This window comes from Pelophylax lessonae (assembly GCF_965119305.1).
Source record: "Pelophylax lessonae genome assembly, chromosome: 1".
Classification (NCBI taxonomy): domain Eukaryota; kingdom Metazoa; phylum Chordata; class Amphibia; order Anura; family Ranidae; genus Pelophylax; species Pelophylax lessonae.
The window spans coordinates 810,406,959-810,434,818 of NC_138768.1; the positions used below are offsets into that span (position 1 = coordinate 810,406,959).

The following is a 27,860-nucleotide window of genomic DNA, read 5'->3' on the forward strand; positions in this document are numbered from 1 at the left end:
AAATGTCTTTTGCACAGGCAGCATTGATAAATACAGGGTGTTCTTAATACAATCCTTAGTATTTTGTGAGACTTTTTTTGGTAAAATCTCATAGTGAATAGCATTGCAGTGATATAGCAAAGTAAAGTGTTACTAGGGGTTATGCATTTCTAGTCTTGGTAATACAGATGCTATTTTGGAGTTCCTGGCTTTGCACAATGCGGTAACACAAGTCCCGTTCCTCTATCCTTAGAAGAAGTTTCTCTGTCTGAAAAACAGCACATCAAAACACATTCATGAACATATTAAATGTCATTGATTGCGATTTTACAGAATAAAAAAAGAAAGGCTACATGACATCAATCTATGTTAAAAGGTACGCTAACATTTAGATGAAAAGCCAGTACGTGTAGTTTGAAATATTCTAACCCAGCCAAGGGGTAGCTCATAATGTTTAACGAAGTGCATCCATTTTCCATAAAGTCTACTTGAACATCTATATTATTGGATTAATTTTTTTTTTTTTAATTAAATGTATTTTTATTATAGAACTGTCACCCACTGACACTCAACTTTGCTTAAAAAAAATAAAAAACTCTTAATGGCAGAACATGACCAAATGCCATTAATACATTCCTCTCCCCCATATCTGATGGGCTGCTAGGGATGCCGAAACTTACCATAGTAGTCTGTACTATATGCAGAAATAGCCATGCTCTTCCGGGTGCTGTTCTATCGGCTTTCCCCCTGCACAAGGTGGAGGTGTTTGTAGTGTTGACTACAATGATTTTCAGCATCCCCAGTGGCCCACAAATGTTAAATATGAGTATTTACATCGAGCCAAGCTAGACCAATGTACTCAGTCTAGTAGTCTGCGCTACATACAGTCAAAGTTGTGGTCTTCCAGTTGTTACAGTAAAAGTTGTGGTCTTCCAGTTGTTACAGTAAAAGTTGTGGTCTTCTAGTTGTTACAGTAAAAGTTGTGGTCTTCCAGTTGTTGCTTCAACAGCTTTCCCACTACACACTTGGAGTTTCTCTGCTCTGCTGCCATTCATAGAACGACTCATATTTTTTTTTTGATTTGGGAGTAGGGCCAGATGATGTCATGATGCGAACCTTGTCCAATCAGAAAATGCCTTATATTCACTGAAAATGATGTGTCCTCTGAATGGTGGTAGTGCCGAATGAGTGAGTGCTATGTTTAGCAGTCCTCCAGAAATAAGATTTTCAGCAGTCCCAGTAGCCCCCCAAATATGAGTATTTACAATATAAAAAAACTTTGATTTACCAAAATTTCCTTCAATTAAAATTATGACAAGACTGATGTCATGCTTATTGGCACCCCCATCAATTATGAAAGGCCAATTCTGGTAGCCTATCAATGGCACCGTCCTTGAGGTTCAGTCTAAGCTTAAAAACATTGGGGTGATAATTGAAGTTAGTTTAACCTTTGATCCACATCTACAAAATGTCAGAACATAATTTTCCCACTTGAGAAACCTTGCTCTGCTGCGTCCTTTGCTATCATACACTGTAGCTGAAAAGTGGATCCATACATTTGTGTTCTCCCGACTTGACTACTGCAATGCTCTACTCCCTGGTGTACCTAAATCCACTATTAATCGACTACAATTTGTTCAAAATTCTGCAGCCAAAACCCTCACTAGGTCTGGTACAAGTGACCATATCACCCTTATCCTGGAGTCTTTGCACTGGCTACCAGTTAGGTTCCGTATAGACTTTAGGATCCTCTTGCTCGCTCAAAAGGCTCTTCATGGCTTGGTACCTTATTAATAGGGATGATCGAACGGTTCGGGTCGACCATCGGTTCGGCCCGAACATTGGGTGTTCAAGGTTCGGACAAATTTAGAACTTTTTGCCCAAAAAGTTCGGAATTCGGCAACCAGAACCGCCCAAAATGCAATGCTTCAGGAAATGGGCTTTAAAAGCCCGTGATTGGACCAGAACCATTAGCAAAAGCCAATTGAGGGGGCAGGAGAATGCTAGGAATGTGATTGGAGTGACTAGGGGGTCCCTAGACCAATCATTAGTGAATACGCCCCCCAGTATATAAGATCGCCCCCGCCATATTCCTAGCATTGTTATACTGGACATGGAAGAGAGTGGAAGCAGTTCTGTTAATTTTACTTTAAAAGTGTCATTTAGCTATTTTTAGTGTGAGGAAAGGGATATCTAGTGTAGTTAGAGTGCTCCTTTACACTTAAGTTAGCTTCAAAAATTTAGTTTCTGTAGGGAAAGTGTTAAGTGTAAGGGGACCGTAGTGTAGTGTAGGGTTAACTGGCAGTGACTGCTATGGCAGGGTGACAAAACCCTTCCATAGCAGGGTGACCGCTATAGAGAAACGATCATTTCTCTGAATTGCTTCGGCACACCCATATGGCTTCTCACCAGCCAAGCATTTTTTATGCTGCAGGGGCTGCCACTGCCAGTGCTTTTTTGAGGACATGTTTGATGTCAGACATGACATCTGAACATGTGTATAGGGGGTATATATAGGCATATATGTCTGAATATATACCCCTAGACATATATAGGTGTGATAGTAGCAGAAATAAATGCTTGCGCTAATGAAATCATTTACAGTAATATATTTCTGCTACTATCACACCTATATATGTCTAGGGGTATATATTCAGACATATATGTGTATATATACCCCCTATACACATGTTCAGATGTTTTGCCTGCCTCAAAAGAACCCAAAAAAATGCCCAAAAAACGCTAGCGTCAAAAAAAAAAAAAATGCCCAGGTGTGTTTTTGCTGGCATTTTTTGGGGGGTTTTGGAGGCAGGCAAAACATCTGAACTTGTGTATAGTGGTGTATATACACACATCCATATATTTATATACACACCTAGACATATATAGGTGTGATAGTAGCAGAAATATATGCTTGCGCTAATGAAATCATTTACAGTAATATATTTCTGCTACTATCACACCTATATATGTCTAGGTGTGTATATAAATATATGTATGTGTGTATATATACCACTATACACAAGTTCAGATGTTTTTCCTGACTGCAAAGAACCCAAAAAAATGCCTTCTATTAAACCGGCAAGGTGTTACAGCAGCGGAGCCAACCTCCTGTGCTGAAAGTGTTCTAATACAAACAATCTTTTTTCATGGTTCTGGACATGCTACAGAGCTGAAACTTCACATGTACACTTTTTAGACCCCCCCAGATACTAAATCCTAAAAATCAAAAAATCTCTTTTTTTTTTTTTTTTAATTTTTCAATAATTGGCTTTTTTATCAAAAATGACAATTTTTAAGAACTTTTTTTGTGTGATTTTGTGTCTGGGGGGTCTAAAAGGTGTACCTGTGAAGTTTCAGCTCTGTAGCATGTCCAGAACCAGAAAAAAAGATCATATAGGTGTTAAAGTTAAAGGAGGGTCCCGACCCACATCCCTGTTCTACTGAAAAATTATCTTTTTTTTTTTTCATGGTTCTGGACATGCTACAGAGCTGAAACTTTACATGCACACCTTTTAGACCCCCCCCCCCCCCCCGATACTAAATCCAAAGTAAAAATCAAAAAATCTCTTTTTTTTTTTTCAATAATTGGCTTTTTTATCAAAAATGACAATTTTTAAGAACTTTTTTTGTGTGATTAATAGTTAATGGGGCATGACCCAGAACCCTAGGCACTTTTTAGGGGCATTTATTGGGTTTTAGGGCTTAAAAATTGTGTTTTTTGATTACCGAAGTTCGGGTCCCATTGATTTCAATGGGGTTCTGAAATCCGAACCGAACTTTTGGGAAATTCGGGTGTTCTGGTCGAACCGAACTTTTCAAAAGTTCGATCATCCCTACTTATTAACTCTCTGGACTTGTGAGCACTTCTCCTTTCCTGAGATAATCCATCCACCTCACAGGTGTGGCATATCAAGATGCTGATTAGACAGCATGATTATTGCACAGGTGTGCTTTAGGCTGGCCACAATAAAAGGCCACTCTAAAATGTGCAGTTTTATCACACAGCACAATGCCACCGATGTCACAAGTTTTGAGGGAGCATGCAGTTGGCATGCTGACTGCAGGAATGTCCACCAGAGCTGTTGCCCACTAATTGAATGTTCATTTATCTACCATAAGCCGTCTTCAAAGGAGTTTCAGAGAATTTGGCAGTACATCCAACTGGCCTCACACAACCGCAGACTGCGTGTAACCACACCAGCCCAGGACCTTCACATCCAGCATTTTCACCTCCAAAATTGCCTTGGATCCCCCCCCCCCCCCTTTCCCCAATACAGTAAAACTGCACATTTAGAGTGGCCTTTACTGTGGCCAGCCTAAGGCACACCTGTGCAATAATCATGCTGTCTAATCAGCATCTTGATATGCCACACCTGTGAGTCGGGCCGGAGGAGGCGAGGTGGCGATCGCTGCCTCCCTTCCCCGATCATCGGGGAAAGTGTGAGAAGACCCGCCTGCTTATGTAAACAAAGCAGGCAGATCTTCTTAGTGACAGACAGGGAGAGACCACAGGATTCAGCGTGGCTGAATCTGCGATCTCTGTCTGTGTCACAGAACCCCCCCCCCCCCACACACACACACACACACACGTCAGTAAGCATGATGCATACATTTAACCCTTTGATTACCCATAGGGTTATCCCCTTGCCTGCCAGTGTCATTAGTACAGTAACAGTGCATATTAATAGCACTGATTACTGTATTAATGTCACTGGTCCCCCCAAAAGTGTCAAAAATGTCAGTTAGGGGTCCGATCTGTCCGCCGCAATGTCGCAGTCCCGCCAAAAAAAAAAAATCGCAGATCGCAGCCATTACTAGTAAAAAAAAAAACAATAAAAATGACAAATCTTTTCCCGTAGTTAGTAAACGCAATAATTGTTGCGCAAACCAATCAAAATACGCTTATTGCGGCCTTTTTTTTAACCAAAAATATGTAGCAGAAAACAAATTGGTCTAAAATGCTAAAAAATTTTGATTTTAAAATTTTTTTTTTTGGAAATGTTATATAGCAGAATGTGAAAATATTGATTTCTTTCTTTAAAATTGTCTCTCTTTGTTTGTTTATAGCGCAAAAATTAAAAATTGCACAGGTGATCAAATACCACCAAAAGAAAGCTCTATTTGTGGGGAAAAAAAGGACATAAATTTTGTTTGGATACAGCGTCGCTCAACCGTGCAATTGTCCGTTAAAATAACGCAGTGCCGAATCACAAAATTGGGCCTGGTCAGGAAGGGGGTCAAATCTTCCAGTCTTAAAGTGGTTAAACAGGATGCCAATGAACCAAAGCACATAAAACCGGCCATGCAACATTTTTTAATGCAGCGAAACACAGCACGCATCTGTGGGTTGGGTTGTGGTGCACTACACTACTGTATTGTAGCATCCCACCTACATGCATTTGGGTGCCATTCAAAATAATGGCAACACCTTCTGTTTTATGCATTGTTGTGTGTGCTGTTTTATGCATTGTTGTGTGTTGCAGTGTCTCATGCTAAATTTGCCTTAATTTACTGCAATACACTAGTAAAAAAAAGCCCCAATGACCCTTTTGGGCTGATAAGTGAGCTCATTATCATTATTTGTCTGTTTATATACAGATTAAAAAAGTAATCTTAAGTGGTATTATACACCCGTTAAGCTACATGCGTTGTTTCCGGAAATATCAGATTTGTGTTGCAGATGTGGCGAGGATCGGGGCACAATGGTACATATATGGTGGAGCTGTATGAACATACAAAAATTTTGGAAAGAAGTGTCGAGGCAGATCCAATTAATAATTAATATTCCGGTCGATCCTACCCCTGAATGTTGCCTTTTGAATATAACAGGTCAGCCACTTAGCGAGAATAAAAAGTCGTTGGTAAGGTATATGTTGAATGCTGCGAAATCTATTATTCCTAAATATTGGAAGTCGACTAGAATACCTATTTTGAAGGAATGGGTGGGAGCGGTGAATTCAATTTATGATTTAGAGGAATTAGTAGCAGTAGCTAGGGATTATGAATTATTTGAGCATTGCGAGTTTTGTTGGTTTTTTTTTTCTTCTTTATGTATGTATTGATTATTAATCAATAAAAATTTAAGTGTAATAAAAAAGTAATTTCCACAAATAGCATCAAACATCTACTTACAAAAAACCTGTAGGACTAATGCTCAATCCCCCAGTCTCACGTGATACTGATTACATTTGCATATTCATAACTCACGTTAAAAAAATCACAGCAGTAGTAACACAGCCCTTCTGCCGCCAATAGCACCAATGATGGTGTGAGATGGCTGGTTAAAATAAACTGGCTAATTCATCAAAGTCGTTAAAAATACTCGTTTAATGAATGGAGCTTGCATAATGACTACTGTTTTGTGTCTCCCACTGCTCTTTATGGCCTCATTCTTTTCTAGATCTCTAAATATATCTTTGATTCGCTAATTAAAATGGAGCTGTGGGAAGCTGATAGAGAGAGAAAGGAGGGACTATTATTTAGTTGGAAGGGAGGTTCTGCCTGTATATGCAAAAGGACTGGTATATGTAATGTCCTCGATTACTGCTGGCATCTATAGTCATTATGTTAAAAGGGGTGTTGATAAGAGGAAGCTGAAGACTCACTATAGTCCAAGAAATATAAAAAAAAAAACATCTATTCTCTTACTTCGTGGTTTGTACTGTACTATTTCTGTGAATCTCTTTTTATTCCTCTTTTTTCTCCCAATTAATGTATATGTATAACCAAAACAATTTTTTGTTCTAGATAAAATAGAGATAATTTAGAACACCGGTTATGTGTGTTGCAGCATGCTGCCTAGGTGCATTAAGTTATTGGCAACGTCTTGGTCCACCCTCATGGTTCATCCTGGTCCACACTCAGTCTGTTCTGGTTCTTCTATTTTTCATGGTTCTTCCTCCCTGCTTGTCCCCACTCACTGCCTCCGTTTGTCCCGGCATGCATTGTCACAAGAGCAAAAGGTGTGAGGAAATCTTTAATTACGGTAATCTTCGGGCAAACCGTAAACAGAAATGTTCCCAATGGGACACCGTTGGCAATTACCTTCTCTCTCCAAAACCAAAAAGTTCTGGCTATATATACACACTTTAAAATCTTTTGTTACTACCATATCATTTATATCATAGGAGCACAATTTAGTATTATTAGTGGTGAAGCAAATACCTGAGTGTCCAAATTGTGAGCTGCTGTGTTGAGGTCCTGCAAAGCTCGCTCCATGAACTCAAACGCATGGCAGTCTACACACAGCCGAGCTTTGGAAAAGATTGTACATAATAGCACATTAGTGGACATATATTTATATATAAGGAAGCAGTAAAAGACTGGGCAGTGTCGAAGTAAAACATTTGTACTGTAGGTTTGCCTTGTTTTATCACATCAAGACAATTGTGGTTAAAGGTAGGGATTTGCAAAACTCTTTGGGGATAAAAGTGGAAGAACCATGCAATGCAAAGTACAGCCCAATGCCACTCTCTGGAAATCCCCACACCTTCCCTGAGGCTGCCTACTGCACTACTCAAAAAAATTAAAGGAACACTTTTTAATCAGAGTATAGCACCAAGTCATTTAAATTCCTGGGATTTTGATCTGGTCAGTTAATTAGCAGAGGGGGTTGTTAATCAGTTTCAGCTGCTTTGGAGTTAATGAAATCAACAACAGGTGCACTGGATGGGCAACAATGAGACAACTCCAAAAACAGAAATGGTTTTACAGGCGGAGGTCACAAACATTTTTTTCCCTACTCATCTTTTCTGACTGTGTTTCACTAGTTTTGCATTTGGCTAGGGTCAGTGTCACTACTGGTAGCATGAGGCAATACCTGGACCCTATGGTTGCACAGGCAGTCCAACTCCTCCACGATGGCACATCAATACGTGCCATTGCCAGAAGGTTTGCTGTGTCTCCCACCACAGTCTCAAAGAGCATGGAGGAGATTCCAGGAGACAGGCAGTTACTGGACAGGGCCGTAGAAGGTCCTTAACCCATCAGAAGGACCTGTATCTGCTCCTTTTGTGTGAGGAACAGGATGAGCACTCCCAGATCTATACAAAATGACCTCCATCAGACCACTGGTGTAATATCTCTGGCCAAACAATCAGAAACAGACTTCATGAGGGTGGGCTGAGGGCCCAACATCCTCTAGTGGGCCCTGTGCTCACTGCCCGGCACCATGGAGCTCAATTGGCATTTGCTATTGAAAACCAGAATTGGCAGGTCCACCACTGGGGCCCTGTGCTTTTCACAGATGAGAGCAGGTTGACCTTGAGCACATGTGACAGACGTGAAAAGGTCTGGAGAAGCCATGGAGATCGCTATGCTGCCTATAACATCGTTCAGCATGACCGGGTTTGGTGGTGGGTCAGTGATAGTCTGGGGAGGCATATCCATGGAGGGATGCACAGACGTCTACAGACTAGACAATGGCACCCTGACTGCCACTGGGTTGTACAGTAATCCTTGGACCCATTGTCAGACCCTACGCTTGTGCAGTGGGTCCTGGGTTCCTGCTGGTGCACAAAAATGCCTGGCCTTATGTGGCAAAAGTATGCAGCCAGTTCCTTGATGATGAATGAATTGATATCATTGAATGGCCCCCATGCTTGCCTGACCTAAATCCAATAGAACATCCCTGGGACATTATGTTTCGGTCCATCCAACGCCGCCAGGTTGCACCTCAGTCTGTTCAGGAGCTCAGTGATGCCCTGGTCAAGATCTGGTAGGAAATACCCCAGGACACTATCCATTGCCTCATTAGGAGCAAGCCCCGACATTGTCAGGAATGCATACAAGCTTGTGGGGGGCTATACAAACTACTAAGCACCATTTTGATTTGCTGTAATGAAATTTCAGCAAAATAGACTAGCCTGCTGCATCTTTTTTCCTTTGATTTTCAGGGTGTCTTTGAATTCAGCCCTCTGTAGGGTGATAATTTTCATTTCCATCAAACAATGTGGCATCCTTTCATTCCTAACACATTACCCAGTCCATATCAGTATAGATACCCAGCATGATATTTTTCCTCATTGAAATCTGATGTGTTCCTTTAATATTTTTAAACAGTTTATATACGAAGTCTTGACCCAGAAGTCTATGGACGTCTTGTGGTGGAGAAGAGAGTTACTGTGAAGGACAGTGCCGGAAAGGAGGTGAGTAATTTAGCCCTTGATGCAGTTGACAGGGGTTATAACCCTCCCACTACTCTTACTCTAAAATGAAAAAAAAGTTTTTCCCATAGTTCTACTTTAGAGTGGAACTGAAGTTCCACTGTAAAAAGGTGCAAGCAGGTAGGTTTTTATTTCAGAAGAGACATGCACAGTCTCTTCTGCAATAAAATGCCCGTACCTGCCCGCTCGCCATCTCCTCCAACAATGAACTGAGCTGCACATTTGTACTTCAGCTTACAATGCTGGGCCGGTCTCCGAGTGCTGGGATGACGACCTCCTGCACATGCATAGGAGTGACGTCACCCCCTATTGGACAATGAGCAGGCCCAAAGACCTGCACCCAGAAAAAGGATGCCATCACAAGGCTGTGGGACATGTAAGCATGAAAACTTTAGTTCCACTTTAAGGTTTAGAGAGCATATGATTCCCACCTCTTCCTCTCAAGTAAGCACAAGGAAAAGGAGCAAGGTTAGGGAACAATAGCATTTGGGACAGATTTTCTGCCCTTGTCAGTTGCTAACCCCCACCCCCCAAGAGTGGTTGACTAGTGGTCTCCTGTGAGATTGTTGACGGAAAAAAGGTTTACATGGCCTCTGTCCTCTCATGCCTACCTACTGCTTTAGACAGCCCAGTACACTACTTACTTTCAGCAGGGACAACAGTGCCTTGCTCAGATAAACTTCCAGTCATCTTCTGAGCCAGGGAGGAGACTGTAAATATGCCTGAGATCAGCCCCAGAAAAGTCATCATGGCTGCAACATACGACATGATTAAAATCTGAAAAATATGAGAAATAGGAAAAGCTACAACAATGCCGTTTATCCTTAGCAACAAAGTTTTCTCCTATTTCTGCCCTTCCGCCATTGTCTTAGTCTCTTTAAAGCATACGTTTACCCCGTTTAACTCTTAAAAATCACCCCCTCCCCTTTTTCATAATCTCAGATTTTTTTAGTGTAGCACCCTCTAGTGTACTAGAAGTGTATATAGTTGTTAGAGTAGGCAAATTGTTTGGCTTGGCTGGCAGCAAAACCTGGGCTGACCCCAGGTCAGGGTGAGTGACTCAGGGAGGCTGGATGACTGATTAGGTAGCACCTTTGGTACCTCCCCCTACTTGCTGGAACCTTGGAGAAGTTTTCAGAAGAATAGGACCCAAGCCATTTCCTAGCAAGTGGGCTGGCAGGGGGCATTCCCCTCTTATATAATTAGGGTCAGCCCAGCAGGGGCAGTGCTTTTTGGTGGAGGATTAAAGATTGAATGCTAAGGAGGCTGTTGCAGGCCCTTGAGGGTAACCCCCTTGTCTAGGGGGGTGACCTTGGGTCTTGAGTTTGTGTGCTAAAGGGATCCTCTACAACACAAGGAGGAGTCCTGTCCTGGATGCACGGGAGCAGGTGTGAGGACAGCCAAGAGTCAGGGAAGAGTCAACCAAGAGTGTGGAGTCTGGGAGGACTGTGGGAAGTAACCAGGTGGTTTACACATCTTTGTACTTGTTGAACTTGCCCGTTTATCTCCTTCCTGAGCTCTGCTATCCATCTTCCTGGGGTGAGAAAACTCTCATCGGAAAGACTCGCACGAGGTACATCACATGCAGGGACTTGTCAGCTTGATGGAAAATCACTATGCAAGCGGTCTCCGATCATTCTTCTCTATAGAGAAATGAGCCTACCACCTCATGCGTACCACATTTACCTGTTGGCCAAGTTGGAAAATCCATTACGGCTTTGAAGACCAGCAAAAGTCGTATTACTGTTCTAGCTTAGATGTCTGCCCTTCTACACCCAGCAAGAGGAGACAGGCCAAAGCTGGGAATTTGTACTTAAAAAGTATACATTTCCCCCATACTAGACACCATATGTGAATGAACATTATAATCATCATGGCTGTAAGTTTATTTGTTAAAGTGGTTTTGTCTCGGAATATGTTTATTGACCCTTCCCCATCCAGCACTGATGTCCATTTAACAGGGTCTTTATGCCCAGGGGGCAGGAAGGCCTACCCGATCATGTGACCACTGTGATTGGTCACATGATCAAGAGCCGGTCCCACCAACTCCCGATCATTACTAGAGACTGGGAGCTGTCTATGACAGGTTGGTCACTGTGCTGGGAGCACTCCCAACAGAGAAACCTGAGTGTTAAAGTCCACCCTTATTGCTATGGCATATGTGTGATGTGGGTGGCAAAAGGTTAATGCAGAACTTAGGCACAATAATTACGCATTCGAAAATAAAATACAAAAAATGAAATGTATTTTTAAATGCAACTAATGGAAATACCAGAATGTGTCTGGATTCCAGATGTCCATAATGCCTTGTTGAGCAGAACTCAGATTGGCAGAGGGTGGGGCAGTAACAGGAGCCAATTAGGCTCTTCTGCCGTGCACATGTGTTGACACTGAACATGCTTATAGGAGAGAGCAGAAGGTTGATTTCATCAGTGTACTGTGGCCTCATTTTCCAATCAGCAGGCTGAGAGTGTGTTCTTGACCACACTGGGTCACTGCTGCAGTGGAGATCGTAGATCTGATAGGGCTGTATGACACTGGTGGCCCAGGCCCCCCAACAGAATTCTAACATTACAGCTTGACAGGGCTCTACACATGCCACAGCTGTGGAACTTTTAACTCGGGCTTCAAGGTTTGACAGGTGGCACTGACTATCAAACTCGCCCACACCACAACTGCGGGCCAAACCCTTGCCCCAGTTGGGGCCACACCACAACTGCGGGCCAAACCCTTGCCCCAAATTGTTGTTTCGCATAAAAAAAGGAAAAAAAAAAAAAGCAGGTGCCAGCAGTGCCTCCTGAACACCTGCCAGCCACTGCTATACCGCCCTCTGAAAAGCAATCTACTATCAAAGCAGACAGTGTCAGTGACAGTGTGCGGGCCGGGCCTCCCCCTGAGGCATCACTTACCTCACTCACGGACGGTCTGCTGCTGCTGAGTGCGGGACTACTCACTGTCTGCGCCTGCGGACTCTGGACCAGTGGGAAGTGGTCACAATCACTGCCTGGAGACGAATGTTCTCACACTCTTCTTCAAATCTTTTGACTTCCGACTCCGAGTTCCGACTCCTCGCGCGCGGCTCTCCTCTCTGCTCTCTCAGGGCCGGCGGGCGGAAGGGTGATTACGTGACGCCGGGACGGTTAGGGACTGGCGCACGCACCGCCCCCACGCATCACATCACCAGGTCCCGGGATGTCCTCCTGTGTGATTGGTCCAGGCTGGAGTCTGGACCAATCACAGGCAGGACATCACTAAAGTGGGAAGTGTCGCATTGCTCTGCGCCCGATGACCCCCAGAAGGCCGCCAATCGGCGCCTCTGCCCGCCGCACGTCGGGTGAAACCCCCCCCCCCATACCCACCACTAGGTCCGGCGCCCCTAGTGGGCTGAAAATATCATTTTTTTTTCTTTTTTCCTCTGCCCACAGATCCTCTGCCCCTGCGCCCCCTGTAGACCTGCCGCCACTGAGTGTACAGCTTGTATAATGGTGTGAATTTGCTGTCCTCTCAAAATAACTCAACACACAGCCATTAATGTCTAAACTGCTGGCAACAAGAGGGAGTACACCCCTAAGTGAAAATGTCCAAAATGTGGCGCAATTAGCCATTTTCCCTCCCCGGTGTCATGTGACTCGTTAGTGTTACAAGGCCCCAGGTGTGAATGGGGAGCAGGTGTGTTAAATTTGGTGTTATCGCTCTCATTCTCTCATACTGGTCACTGGAAATTCAACATGGCACCTCATGGCAATGAACTCCCAGAGTATCTGAAAAAAAGAATTGTTGCTCTACATAAAGATGGCTTAGGCCAGTGATGGCAAACCTTGGCACCCCAGATGTTTTGGAACTACATTTCCCATAATGCTCATGCATACTACAGTGTAGGTTAGCATCATGGAAAATGTAGTTCCAAAACATCTGGGGTGCCAAGGTTTGTCATCACTGGTCTAGGCTATAAGAAGATTGCCTAGACCCTGAAACTTAGCTGCAGCAGCGTGGCCAAGACCATACAGCGGTTAAACAGGACAGGTTCCACTCAGAACAGGTCTCACCATGGTTGACCAAAGAAATTGAGTGCACGTACTCAGCGTCATATCCAGAGGTTGCCTTTGGGAAATAGACGTATGAGTTCTGCCAACATTGCTGCAGAGGTTGAAGGGGTGGGGGGGTCAGCCTGTCAGTGCTCAGACTATACGCCACACACTGCATCAAATTGGTCTGCATGGCCGTCGTCCCAAAAGGAAGCCTCTTCTAAAGATGATGTACAAGAAAGCCCGCAAACAGTTTGCTGAAGACAAGCAGACTGAGGACATGGATTACTGGAACCATGTCCTGTGGTCTGATGAGACCAAGATGAACTTATTTGGTTCAGAGTTTAGTGTCAAGCGTGTGTGGCGGCAACCAGGTGAGGAGTACAAAGACAAGTGCATCTTGCCTACAGTCAAGCATGGTGGGGAGTGTCATGGTCTGGCACTGGGGAGCTACAGTTCATTGAGGGAACCATGAATGCCAACATGTACTGTGACATGACATACTGAAGCAGAGCATGATCTCCTCCCTTCAGAGACTGGGTCGCAGGGCAGTATTCCAACATAATAACGACCCCAAACACACCTCTAAGACGACCACTGCCTTTCTAAAGAAGCTGAGGGTAAAGGGGATGGACTGGCTAAGCATGTCTCCAGACCTAAACCTTATTGAGCATCTGTGGGGCATCCTCAAATGGAAGATGGAGAAGCGCAAGGTCTCTAACATCCACCAGCTCCATAATGTTGTCATGGAGGAGTGGAAGAGGTCTCCAACGGCAATCTGTGAAGCTCTGGTGAACTCCATGCCCAAGAGGGTTAAGGCAGTGCTGGAAAATAATGGTGGCCACACAAAATATTGACACTTTGGGCACAATTTGGACATTTCCATTCAGAGGTTTAGACATTAATGGCTGTGTGTTGAGTTATTTTGAGAGGACAGAAAATTGACACTGTTATACAAGCTGTAAACTCACTACATTGTAGCAAAGTGTTATTTCTTCATTGTTGTCACATTTAGATCCCATTCACATTAGCGCGACTTGTCAGGCGTCTTGTCAGCCTGACAAGTCGCGGTATGTCGCGGTCCATTGAGTAGTACAGGACCCGTTCTAATAGGAGCGACACAAGTTGGTCCGACTTAGAAAAAGGGTCCTGTACTACTTTGGGGCGACCTCGGAGCGACTTGCATAGACTTCCATTATGTGAAGTCTCTGCAAGTCGCGCTGGAGTCGCGGTGCACAGCGGTGCACGCGACTTCACAGGTCGCCCCCCGAAGTCGTGTCGCCTCAATGTGAATGGGCTCTAAAAGTTCTAATAAAATATTAAAAAAAATGTGAGGGGTGTACTCACTTGTGAGATACTGTATGTGTCCTGGTTTAAAGGGATGAGAGGTGGCAACCCTAGTCCCTACATATGTCTTGTTCTGATAGAGAAAGAATTTAAATTTCTCATGTCAAGAGCTACCCCCTGATGATTGGGTATTTAAAGAGGGAATATTCAGGCCCCATTTACACATCGCATAGTGGGAACTTATGTTCTCACTCATGATTTTGTGTGGGTGATTTTCACGCGATACTGTGTGTCACACATAGCACAGCCTATTCACTTCACTGGGCTGCCCTATGCCCATTTGTCGCCCAAAATAAGCTCCTGTTTTTGGGTAGCAAGCTTCACATGATTTTTAAAGGCCTGTTTTGCCACAACTGAAAAACAATTCTGTTGCCCAACAATCGCAGCAAAATCGCACCACATTTTGCATCAATTTGCCTTACGAATTGGAATTGCATGCATAATCTTGCCAATTCCGCCCATGATTCCAAATCGCCAAGTGAAAATGGGATAAAGAAAATGGGTGAGAAAGAAGCAGGGAGATGTGGACACAGTAGGTACTGTTCTTGCTAGAGAGTAAGCTGTGAGCAGCACATCTCATGAAACTAGTGTTCAGAGGCAGCAGAGCCTGGAGCTAGGATCACATCACTGCATGTCAATAACGCACGCAAAATCTGGTGCTTTCCCATCATGCTGAGAAATGTGCTGCTCTTTATCAGATGCACAGCGTGCCATTACTTGTTAATGACACCCCCACATATCTGCTAACAAACCAAACCACACGGTGCTGCAGCATCATGCAGTTCTGTGCAGTGTGTTTTTGGAAAAGGGTCAGGGATGTATTTCTTGAAATGAAGGAGCTGCCCTACATTGGAAGCGCGGTCGTGTGACCGTATGGGAGTCAGCACCCCTCTGAATGAGCCCTTCGGATGGCTTTCATGCTGGTTATTTAATATAGTTTTCCTTTTTATCATATATTATTATATTAATATTTTTACTCTTTTTTTTTTTTTAGTTATTATGGAGTTTTCTTTTTTCATATATTTTTGTATTGGATCCCATTTTTGATTTCACAGACTTCCTTTTCTGGTATCTGAGGCGGATGCACAGATAATAATGGAAAATGACAGTGCATGCATTGAGTACACGTGCCATAGTGCCCTTCTGTTTTGAATTTTACAGATATCCTGATTTAGGCTTTTATGATCGCTGGAACACTCCGAGGGCAAGCAGTTTACTTTCCTGTTCATTGATTTTTTATAAAGGCTGGAACCTTACCTTTTTCAGTTCTAGCTTTATTTGCCCATGGTAGTTTTGTCTTAATTGTACCACAACCCACAACCATAGGGATGACCAGTGCCGATCACCAGAAATCCTCAGATACACAGGGGGGCTGTGTTTTGATTGATGGGTGTAAATAGGTGTTAATTAGCTTGCACATTGTCTATCACATTGAAAAAGGGTTCCTGAGAATCTCTGAAATGTTGGTGGTTTTTACTGCATATTTTGTTATTGAGATCTCAGTTAAGCCCCGTACACACGCACAGATTGTTGGCCGTAAATTGTCGGCCAACGTCCGATCGGCCGATTGTAGGCTTGTTAGTATGATGCTTCCGACAACCAACTGCGACTTTTCGGCCGAAAAAAATCAGGTGTGCATGCTATAAAATTTTTGTTGGCCAACAACAGAACGGCCGATTGTTCGTCAGTCAGTACAGATTTCGGCAGACAAAAATCAGATGAGCAAGACTGGGCATGCTCAGAGAAGAAAAAACACACGGAAAGTAAACCAGCACATGACATCACTTCTGAAGTTGGTTTTTGTTGGCCAACAAAAGTCCAGTGCAAGTCTAGAGCATATTTCAACCAACACAACAACACTGGATAAAAGACGGCAGATCGGTCGGCCAACAATCTGTGCATGTGTACGGGCTTAAGGTTCCGTTCACACTAGTACGATTTCCGATCGGAATTGAGTCGCACAGAATCGTATGACAAATGGAAATCACATTGTTTTCAATCGTGCCTGTGCACATGAATGCAACTCAGCATGCTGCGATTTTGGAAAAGTTTTCTGTACTACTTTGGTGCATAGAATGCTCTACAAATCTTATCAAGGATGCATCCAAGTTGCACTACATAATCCCATTGAAAATCGGATAAAAATCAGATCGCCGTAGTGTGAACCTAGCCTTAATATTTGAGATCCTCTTTTTGCCATTTTGTTGCCTATCGATTTCTGCCGTGTCTCTGTTGGCCATGCACCCGGGGTCAGGAGAGAAAGTTGAAGGTGGATTAATAGTGTCACACTCTGGTCTGTAACACTAATATCACTTCACATATGACATCACAATAATTATATTAGTAGCCTTGTTGGTGTGTTTTATGAACGATTACTGTCTCACAAAGTACAGCTCTATCCTTCAATACATCAAATACATAAATAAATGACCACCCTACACTAGATAAAGTGCATAAATGATCAATTTAAAAACAATTTGTATATATATATATACACTCACCACCGGTTTTATTAGATAGACCTTGCTAGCACTGCGTTTGACCCCCTTTTGCCTTCGGAACTGCCTTTATTCTTCATAGCATAGATTCAACAAGGTGTTGGAAACATTCCTCAGAGATGTTGGTCCCTATGACAGGATAGCATTACACAGTTGCTGTAGATTTGCCAGCTGCACATCCATGATACAAATCTCCCATTCCACCACATCCAAAAAGGTGCTCTATTGGATGAGATCTGGTGACTGTGGAGGCCATAGGAGTACAGTGACCTCATTGTCACATTCAAGAAACCAGTGGTGAGATGATTTGAGCTTTGTGACATGGTGTATTATCCTGCTGGAAGGAGCCATCAGAAGATGGGTACACTGTAGTCATAAAGGGATGGATATGGTCAGTAACAAGGTTAGGTAGGCCGTGGCATTTAAACAATGCTCAATTGGTACTAAGGGGTACAAAGTGTGGCAAGAAAATATCCCTGACACCATTACACCACCAGCCTGAACCATTGATACAAGGCAAGATGGATCCACGCTTTCATGTTGTTTACACCAAATTCTGACTCTACCATCTGAATGTTGCAGTTGAAATTGAGACTCATCAGACCAGGCAATGTTTTTCCATTCTTCTATTGTCCAATTTTGATGAGTCTGTGCAAATTGTAGCCTCTGTTTCCTGTTCTTAGCTGACAGGAGTGGCACCTGGTGTGGTCTTCTGCTGCTGTAGCCCATATGCCTCAAGGCTCAATGTGTTGTGCATTCAGAGATGGTATTCTGCATACCTTTGGTTGTAACGAGTGGTTATGTGAGTTACTGTTGCCTTTCTATCATCTTCTATCATCTGTCTGCCCATTCTCCTCTGACATCAACAAAGCATTTTCCTCCACACAACTGCCATTCACTGGATATTTTCTCCTTTTTGGACCATTCTCTGTAAACCCGAGAGATGGTTGTGCGTGAAAATTCCAGTAGATCAGCAGTTTTTGAAATACTCAGACCAGCCTGTCTGGCACCAATAACCATACCACATTCAAAGTCACTTACAGAGTGGTTGTAAACCCCCTTCTCTAACTTGTATCTATAGGTAAGCCTATAATAAGGCTTACTTATAGGTACTGTAAATATCTCCTATACTTGCACCGTTTAGGAGATATTTACTGTATACTGAAGCAATGACGTCAGCGGCTCTGAAGGAAAGGACGCTCATACCGTTTCTTCAGAGCCCTGTGCCTGCTCGGGAGTGACATCACGCGGCTCCAGCCAGTAGCACAGCCGGAGTCCACAGACCCGGAAGGAAGACGGGTGAAGATGGATGCGGCCTCTAGTGGGGACGACGAGGACTTAGTTTGTAGGTAAGTGTCACATAATGTGCTAATATGCAATGCATACTAGCACATTATGCCTTTACTTTTCAGGTAACAGAAAACAAAAACAAATCACTGTCTTTCAGTGGCGGCTGGTGCTCAAAATTTTTGGGGGGCGCAAACAGAAAAATGTAATAGGCATTGCTTCGTGGCAAAAAACGCAGTAAAAAATAGCGTGACTTTGAAGTCACACAAGTGTGAAAGGGGCCTTCAGTAATCAAGGTACAGTGTGCCCCCATCAATGCAGAGTGACCAGTGAGCAGTGCCCGCATCAATGTAGAGTGACCAGTGAGCAGTGCCCCCATCAATGCAGAGTGACCAGTGAGCAGTGCCCGCATCAATGTAGAGTGACCACAGCATGCCCCCTTCAATGTAGAGTGACCACAGCATGCCCCCATCAATGTAGAGTGACCACAGCGTGCCCCCTTCAATGTATAGTGACCACAGCGTGCCCCCTTCAATGTAGAGTGACCACTGCGTGCCCCCTTCAATGAAGAGTGACCACGGTGTGCCCCCTTTAATGTAGAGTGACCACAGCATGCCCCCATCAATGTAGAGTGACCACAGCGTGCCCCCTTCAATGTATAGTGACCACAGCGTGCCCCCTTCAATGTATAGTGACCACAGCGTGCCCCCTTCAATGTAGAGTGACCACTGCGTGCCCCCTTCAATGTAGAGTGACCACGGTGTGCCCCCTTTAATGTAGAGTGACCACAGCATGCCCCCATCAATGTAGAGTGACCACAGCGTGCCCCCTTCAATGTATAGTGACCACAGCGTGCCCCCTTCAATGTAGAGTGACCACTGCGTGCCCCCTTCAATGTAGAGTGACCACGGTGTGCCCCCTTTAATGTAGAGTGACCACAGCATGCCCATTTCAATGTAGAGTGACCACAGCGTGCCCCCATCAATGTAAAGTGACCACAGCATGCCCCCTTCAATGTAGAGTGACCACAGCATGCCCCCTTCAATGTAGAGTGACCACAGCGTGCCCCCTTCAATATAGAGTGACCACAGCGTGCCCCCTTCAATGTAGAGTGACCACAGTGTGCCCCCTTCAATGTAGAGTGACCACAGCGTGCCCCCTTCAGTGTAGAGTGACCACAGCGTGCCCCCTTCAATGTAGAGTGACCACAGCATGCTCCCTTCAATGTAGAGTAACCACAGCGTGCTCCCTTCAATGTAGAGTGACCATGGCGTGCCCCCATCAATGTAGAGTGACCACAGCATGCCCCCATCAATGTAGAGTGACCACGGTGTACCCCCTTCAATGTAGAGTGACCACAGCATGCCCCCTTCAATGTAGAGTGACCAGAGCATGCCCCCTTCAATGTAGAGTGACCACGGTGTGCCCCCCCACCACCGCCGGACTCGAGTCCGCAGTCCCGCACAGTGACAGGAGAGAGAGGAGGGAGGCACTGAGTCTGAGGCAGCGGCTGCATTGAATCACTTACCTCCTCATAGTTAAATAGTTACATAGTTAGTGAGGTTGAAAAAAGACATCAGTCCATCCAGTTCAACCTATGATGTGTATGTGTGTTTGCTTTTAACCGTACATTGTATACCCCTGTATGTTGTGGTCTCTAAGGTGCCCATCTAATAGTTTTTTGAAACTATCAATGCTCCCTGCTGATACGACTGCTTGTGGAAGAGAATTCCACATCCTTACCGCTCTTACAGTGAAGAACCCCTTACGCACTTTAAGGTTAAACCGCCTTTCCTCTAGTTTTAGTGAGTGGCCATGTGTCTTATTGTATCTCCTTTCTCTGAATAGTTTGTTCCTTATGCTAGGGTCGCCAGTACAGTATTTGTACATTGATATCAATGACCGGACCTCACGATGACCGGCCCGGACAGACTCTGCTTTCTCTGCTGCTGACGGCGGGACTAGGGATACTCTGGACCAGCGGCGGCTCTCGGCTTCCTGATTGGCCAGGAGGAGGATCGGTGTGACAATAGCGAATTTTCATTCGCTATTGTCACACAATGGGTGGAGTTGGGACGCACTGCTCTGCGCCCCGGCTCCACCCTTTGCATCGCCCTATGAGAGCCTCTGGCTCTAATCAGATGATGAAAAAAAAAAAACCCCCATTGTACTCCATGCGTCCGGCGCCCCTGCATGTAGCTTAGGGGGCCGAATGCATGGATGGGGGGGCGGCACCCCTGCGCCCTCAACACACCAGCCGCCACTGCTGTCTTTACTTCCTCTTAAAATCTGCTTTTTACCCCATTCTGATGCTCGGTTTGAACTTCAGCAAGTTGTCTTCACTATATCTAGATGCCTGAATGCATTGAGTTGCTGCCATGTGATTGGCTGATTAGCAATTTGTGTTAATAAGCAATTGAACAGGTGTAGCTAATAAAGTGGCTGGCGAGTGTATATAATCAATCAGCATAAGTCCCGTCTTTCAAAAGAAAAGTCCATATGATAAGAAGTATTCAGTCTTTGTGAATAGTGCAGTCCTATTTACCAAAGGAATGTTGAGTATCTGACTTTATTCACCACTGTGCCCTTCATCCCACCTGTGGCTGTCCTCTCACCTGCTGCAACAGACCTCACTAACTAAAGGAGGCCAATATACACCTTTGCAGTATTATAGTGGGACTGCTCCACTGTCTGGTCAATCCCAGTGTGCAGCTCTCAGCTTGGTGTCATTCATATAAGAAGCAATATATATATACTGTATATACATTGTTATTTTTTTATAGAATTTGCGACATTCAGATGGTAGAGTCAGAATTTGGTGTAAATAACATGAAAGCGTGGATCCATACTGCCTTGTATCATCGGTTCAGGCTGGTGGTGTTGGTGTAATGGTGTGGGCATACCTCCCAACTTTTGAACTTCGCAATGAGGGACACTGAAAGAGAAACAAACCTGCGGCGCGCCTTGCGCGCGCCGCGGCAAATTGTGGGTGTGGCCAATTGCTTAGCAGTGGGAGGGGCTTAAGGGATAGGGTAAACAAAACCCAGACTTCCTAGTACTCATAAAATATGCTTTGATTGCTCAGCCTACCTTAAAGAAGAACTTCATTAAAATAGTCAGAGACTGCATAGCAACCAGCAACTGTTGAGACAATGAAGACTTTGGTGAGATGTATATAATGTACAGTATTGTGTATATAGTGCAGGAGTATGTAATGTACAGAATGCAGGGGACATGAGTATGTAATGTACAGAATGCAGGAGACAGGAGTATGTAATGTACAGAATGCAGGAGACAGGAGTATGTAATGTACAGAATGTAAGGGTCAGACTCTGCACCATCCACCCCCCCAGCTCTATACACCCCAAATGCCCCCTCAGCTCCATACACCCCCCCCCCATCCACCCCAAATGCCCCCAGCAGCTCTATCCACCTCAAATGCCCACCCTAGCACTATCTATCCCAAACACCCATCCAACCTCCAAACACTCCAAATTCCCACCCCAGCTCCATCCACCCCAAATGCCCCCCAGCTCCATCCAACCCAAATGCCCTCTTTTGGGGGGCGCAAACAGAAAAATGTAATAGGCATTGCTTTGCGGCAAAGAACGCTGTTAAAAATTGCGTGACTTTGAGGTCACAAAAGTGTGAAAGGGGCCTTCAGTAATCAAGGTAGAGTGTGCCCCCTTCAATGCAGAGAAACCAGCATGCTGTGCCCCCCTTCAATGCAGAGAGACCAGCGTGCCCCCTTTCAATGCCGAATGGCCAGCGTGCCCCCTTTCAATGCAGAATGACCAGAGTGCCCCCTTTCAATGCAGAATTACCAGCGTGCCCCCTTTCAATGCAGAATTACCAGCATGCCGTGCCCCCCTTCAATGCAGAGAGATCATCGTGCCCCCTTTCAATGCAGAAAGACCAGCCTGACCCCTTTAATGCAGAATAACCAGCGTGACCCCTTTAATGCAGAATGGCCAGCGTGACCCCTTTAATGGAAAATAACCAGCGTGACCCCTTTAATGCAGAATAACCAGCGTGCCCCCTTTCAATGCAGAATGACCAGCGTGCCCCCTTTCAATGCAGAATGATCAGCGTGACCCCTTTTAATGCAGAATGACCAGCCTGACCCCTTTCAATGCAGAAAAACCAGCCTGACCCCTTTCAATGCAGAAAAACCAGCCTGACCCCTTTCAATGCAGAATAATCAGCCTGACCCCTTTCAATGCAGAATAACCAGCCTGACCCCTTTCAATGCAGAATAACCAGCGTGACCCCTTTCAATGCAGAATGACCTACCTGACCCCTTTCAATGCAGAAAGACCAGCCTGACCCCTTTAATGCAGAATAACCAGCGTGACCCCTTTAATGCAGAATGGCCAGCGTGACCCCTTTAATGGAAAATAACCAGCGTGACCCCTTTAATGCAGAATAACCAGCGTGCCCCCTTTCAATGCAGAATGACCAGCGTGCCCCCTTTCAATGCAGAATGACCAGCATGCCGTGCCCCCCTTCAATGCAGAGAGATCATCGTGCCCCCTTTCAATGCAGAGAGACCAGCATGCCCCCTTTCAATGCAGAATGACCAGCGTGACCCCTTTTAATGCAGAATGACCAGCCTGACCCCTTTCAATGCAGAATAACCAGCCTGACCCCTTTCAATGCAGAATAACCAGCCTGACCCCTTTCAATGCAGAATGGCCAGCGTGACCCCTTTTAATGCAGAATGACCAGCCTGACCCCTTTCAATGCAGAAAAACCAGCCTGACCCCTTTCAATGCAGAAAAACCAGCCTGACCCCTTTCAATGCAGATTAACCAGCCTGACCCCTTTCAATGCAGAATAACCAGTGTGACCCCTTTCAATGCAGAATAACCTGCCTGACCCCTTTCAATGCAGAATAACCAGCGTGACCCCTTTCAATGCAGAATGACCTACCTGACCCCTTTCAATGCAGAATAACCAGCCTGACCCCTTTTAATGCAGAATGACCAGCCTGACCCCTTTCAATGCAGAATAACCAGCCTGACCCCTTTCAATGCAGAATAACCAGCCTGACCCCTTTCAATGCAGAATGACCAGCGTGACCCCTTTTAATGCAGAATGACCAGCCTGACCCCTTTCAATGCAGAAAAACCAGCCTGACCCCTTTCAATGCAGAAAAACCAGCCTGACCCCTTTCAATGCAGAATAACCAGCCTGACCCCTTTCAATGCAGAATAACCAGCGTGACCCCTTTAATGCAGAATGGCCAGCGTGACCCCTTTAATGCAGAATGGCCAGCGTGACCCCTTTCAATGCAGAGGGAGGGAGGGATGACAGAGGGATGACAGAGGGAGGGAGGGAGAGAGAGATGACGGAGGGAGGGAGGGAGAGATGACAGGGGGAGGGAGGAAGGGGGGGGAGGAAGGGGGGAGGACAGAGAGGAAGTGAGGACAGAGGGGGGTATAGGATGGGAAGGGAGGGAGGAGAGAAGAAAAAGGGGGAGAAGAGAAAGGGGGGAGAGCTCCTCCTCCATAGACATGCTGGATATTGTAGTCTCACAAACTCCCCTCTACAATGAGACACACGGCAATCCCGCCCAGCCTCTGCCTCTCTCACACACAGCCACAGCTATAGGGGTTGGGAGGGCACATATCAGGGGGTCCTGAGGGCACACACTATGGGGGTTGGGAGGGCACATATCAGGGGGTCCTGGGGGCACATGCTATGGGGGTTGGGAGTGCACATATCAGGAGGTCCTGAGGGCACACACTATGGGGGTTGGGAGGGCACATATCAGGGGGTCCTGGGGGCACATGCTATGGGGGTTGGGAGGGCACATATCAGGGGGTCCTGAGGGCACACGCTATGGGGGTTGGGAGGGCACATATCAGGGGGTCCTGAGGGCACACATTATGGGGGTTGGGAGGGCACATATCAGGGGGTCCTGGGGGCACACGCTATGGGGGTTGGGAGGGCACATATCAGGGGGTCTTGAGGTCACACACTATGGGGGTTGGGAGTGCACATATCAGGGGGTCCTGAGGGCACACGCTATGGGGGTTGGGAGGGCACATATCAGGGGGTCCTGAGGGCACACACTATGGGGGTTGGGAGGGCACATATCAGAACCTGAGGGCACACACTATGGGGGTTGGGAGGGCACATATCAGGTAGCCCTTGGGGGGTGGGCAGGGAAAACCAGGGGGGTGGAGAGCACTGCGGGGGGGGGGACAGGTAGCACTTGGGGGGTGGGCAGGGAAAACCAGGGGGGTGGAAGCACTGAAGGGGACAGGGAGCTAGGGAAAGATGAATTCCTCATATGCAGCTGCCCCATCCCCCTCCTATCCAGCACACACTTCGGCACTCACCTTCTTCCCGCCGAAGCTCCGCCCCTTCTTCCCGCTGAAGCTCCGCCCTTTCTTCTGGTCGAGGCCACGCCCCCTTCTTCCGCCGCGGCTCCGCCCCTTATTCCCGCCGGCGCTCCACCCCCCCCCCCCCCCCCGACACCGGGCAGGACACCAGCTGACACCCCCCAGTGCGTGGCACCTGGGGTGGGCCGCCCCCTCCCCGCCCGGGCCGCCCCCTCCCCGCCCCCCCCCGCCCCTTGGTACGCCACTGGGGGGAGGTACAGGGGGTGATAATGTGTGAACAGTGGGCGGGCAGCAATCATGGAGTGAAATGGCTGCAAGCTGTCCCAACCGTGGCTCTGCCGGAATGAGCACAGCGGGACAGCAGCTTAGACAAAGCCATGACATTTGGCAAGCGTGGGCAGCAAGGGGCAACTGCTTTGGGCACCCCAAAAATGACAGCCCGTTTTTACCTGCATTAAAGACGCCCTGACTACAGTCTGTGTCTCTGATTGTTTCCCGGCGCTTAGAGGCAGGAGCCGAAGACGGGGGCGGAGCTGGGAGGAGGAAGGGGGAGAAGAGATGGCCGGCCAGATGATTTTGTCGGGACTTCAGCCCGCTCCGCGGGACCGCGGGACTCACTCCAAATTGTGGGACAGTCCCGCGAATTCCGGGACGGTTGGGAGGTATGTGTGGGGGATATTTTCTTGGCACACTTTGGGCCCCTTAGTACCAATTGTGCATTGTTTAAATGCCACGGCCTACCTAAGTATTGTTGATGACCATGTCCATCCCTTTATGACTACAGTGTACCAATCTTCTGATGGCTCCTTCCAGCAGGATAATGCACCATGTCACAAAGCTCACATCATCTCACCACTGGTTTCTTGAACATGACAATGAGGTCACTGTACTCCAATGGCTTCCACAGTCACCAGATCTCATCCAGATCCAATATAGAACCTTTGGAATGCGGTGGAACGGGAGATCCACATCATGGTTGTGCAGCCGACAAATCTGCAGCAATTGCATGACGCTATCATGTCAATATGGACCAAAATCTATGAGGAATGTTTGCAACACCTTCAGACATCCCAACCTGCAAAAACTAATTTCAGGTAGGTGAGCCCCCCCCCCCCCACACACACACACGCACGCGTGCTGGTACTGGCCTGGTCACTGGTGCTGGTACTGGCCTGGTCACTGGTGCTGGTACTGGTGCTGGTACTGGCCTGGTCACTGGTGCTGGTACTGGCCTGGTCACTGGTGCTGGTACTGGCCTGGTCACTGGTGCTGGTCTGGTCACTGGTGCTGGTACTGGTCACTGGTGCTGGTACTGGCCTGGTCACTGGTACTGGTACTGGCCTGGTCACTGGTGCTGGTACTGGCCTGGTCACTGGTACTGGTGCTGGTCTGGTCACTGGTGCTGGTACTGGTCACTGGTGCTGGTACTGGCCTGGTCACTGGTGCTGGTCTGGTCACTGGTGCTGGTACTGGTGCTGGTACTGGCCTGGTCACTGGTGCTGGTACTGGTGCTGGTACTGGCCTGGTCACTGGTGCTGGTACTGGCCTGGTCACTGGTGCTGGTACTGGTGCTGGTACTGGCCTGGTCACTGGTGCTGGTACTGGCCTGGTCACTGGTGCTGGTACTGGTACTGTTGCTGGTACTGGCCTGGTCACTGGTGCTGGTACTGGCCTGGTCACTGGTGCTGGTCACTGGTGCTGGCCTGGTCACTGATGCTGTACACTGGTGCTGGTCACTGGCCTGGTCACTGATGCTGGTCACTGGTGCTGGTACTGGTGCTGGTCACTGGTGCTGGTACTGGTGCTGGTCACTGGCGCTGGTCATAGGTGCTGGCTCTCTGGTGCTGCTCTCAGGTTAGGTCACTGTCTGTCACAGAGTGGGGTGTCACGATGATTGGTCCCCCGCGCGCCAAAATGCCTCCTGGAGTATAAGATGTGGCTGTACTAAAGAGCAAAGCCTCTGCTTGCTCTCTGCAGCTCCTCCTACAGGCGGAGTGCATGACTCATATCACTCCGTGCAGGCTTGCTGACACACTCTTCTGCCTGCATCGATGAGTCATCTGACTCACACACACAGAGCCGGGATATTGCCCTGAGCTCGCGGGTGTCCGTGAGCTCAGGGCGGAAAGCGGGAGTCTCCCGCGACTTGCGGGAGACTTGAGATGTCTGCACCTTGTTGAATTTATGCCACAAAGAATTAAGGAAGTTCTGAAGGCAAAAGGTGGCCCGACCCGGTTCTAGCAATGTGTACCTAATAAAGTGGCCAGTGAGTGTGTATATATACGTATATGTGAAAGGCCGCAGGCCTGTATTTGTGGGAGGAGCTAGCGTGCCTTTAAGACGCTGCTCCTCCCTTCCCCGCCTGCCGCATCTCACGCTGTCACCCCACCCGCCTTCACCCTCTTCCTTGGTACACTACCCCTCGGGGGCCCTCTTTTATTTACAGGCCTACCCCCTACGTCGGTTCCGGCACACCACACCGACTTAACCATACACGCAGTTCTAACCATCATAAATTAACCGACCACAAATATATATATATATATATATATATATATATATACACATTGTTATTTTTTATGGAAATTGAAAATGAATGCAGTTTATCTATTGTATAATGGTGATTTATTTATGCATTTGATGTATTGAAGGATAGCGCTGGATAGTTTGGATTTTTTTTCTTGCATGTGTACAGATAGAGGGATGCATATTGGTTGGCTGCTTCCTGTGGGGTTATATAATTTATCACAGATTTATGCCTTATTGGTTTATATTAGTAAGTTGTGTAGATATAGGATTAGCGTGGAAGGTTTTTTTCACATTTTTTTATGAATGATTGACTAAGATTATCTTATTTCTGATCCAGTGCAATAGTATGACAGCTGCAGTATTACAGACATCTCTTCGTCTCTGTACCTGCAGTGCATTGTGGGAAGCAGCCTGGCAGCAGAGACTAGAGGGTTTCCTACCTTTGGGACAGAGCCGTGTTGCTGCGGCAGACAGGAGCAGTCAGGAAAGCCAAGCGGATGTGACATAGCAGACAGACGGGCTTCTCTTGTACTCCTTCCTCGCTCCTTGGGTCATTGCTATGGAGAATTCCCATAGTTACATTCAGATCTGTCGGGACGCAGCTGGCTTATAACAAACATTTCCCGCATCTATAGTGTGGGATGTGGAAACTTTTTTCCAGAAAAATAATACTGTGCG

The 27,860-nt window shown here is 46.3% G+C and overlaps 1 pseudogene across 1 annotated transcript; it reads right to left on the bottom strand.

The window, feature by feature from the left end:
• On the bottom strand, positions 1-27,789 carry LOC309566346 (annotated as a pseudogene). Its single transcript, XR_014226145.1, has 4 exons — positions 27,623-27,789; positions 9,791-9,923; positions 7,147-7,235; positions 1-247 (listed from the first exon to the last, which is right to left on the bottom strand). The product of XR_014226145.1 is annotated as an uncharacterized misc_RNA (transcript).
• Positions 27,790-27,860: the final 71 nt, after the last annotated feature.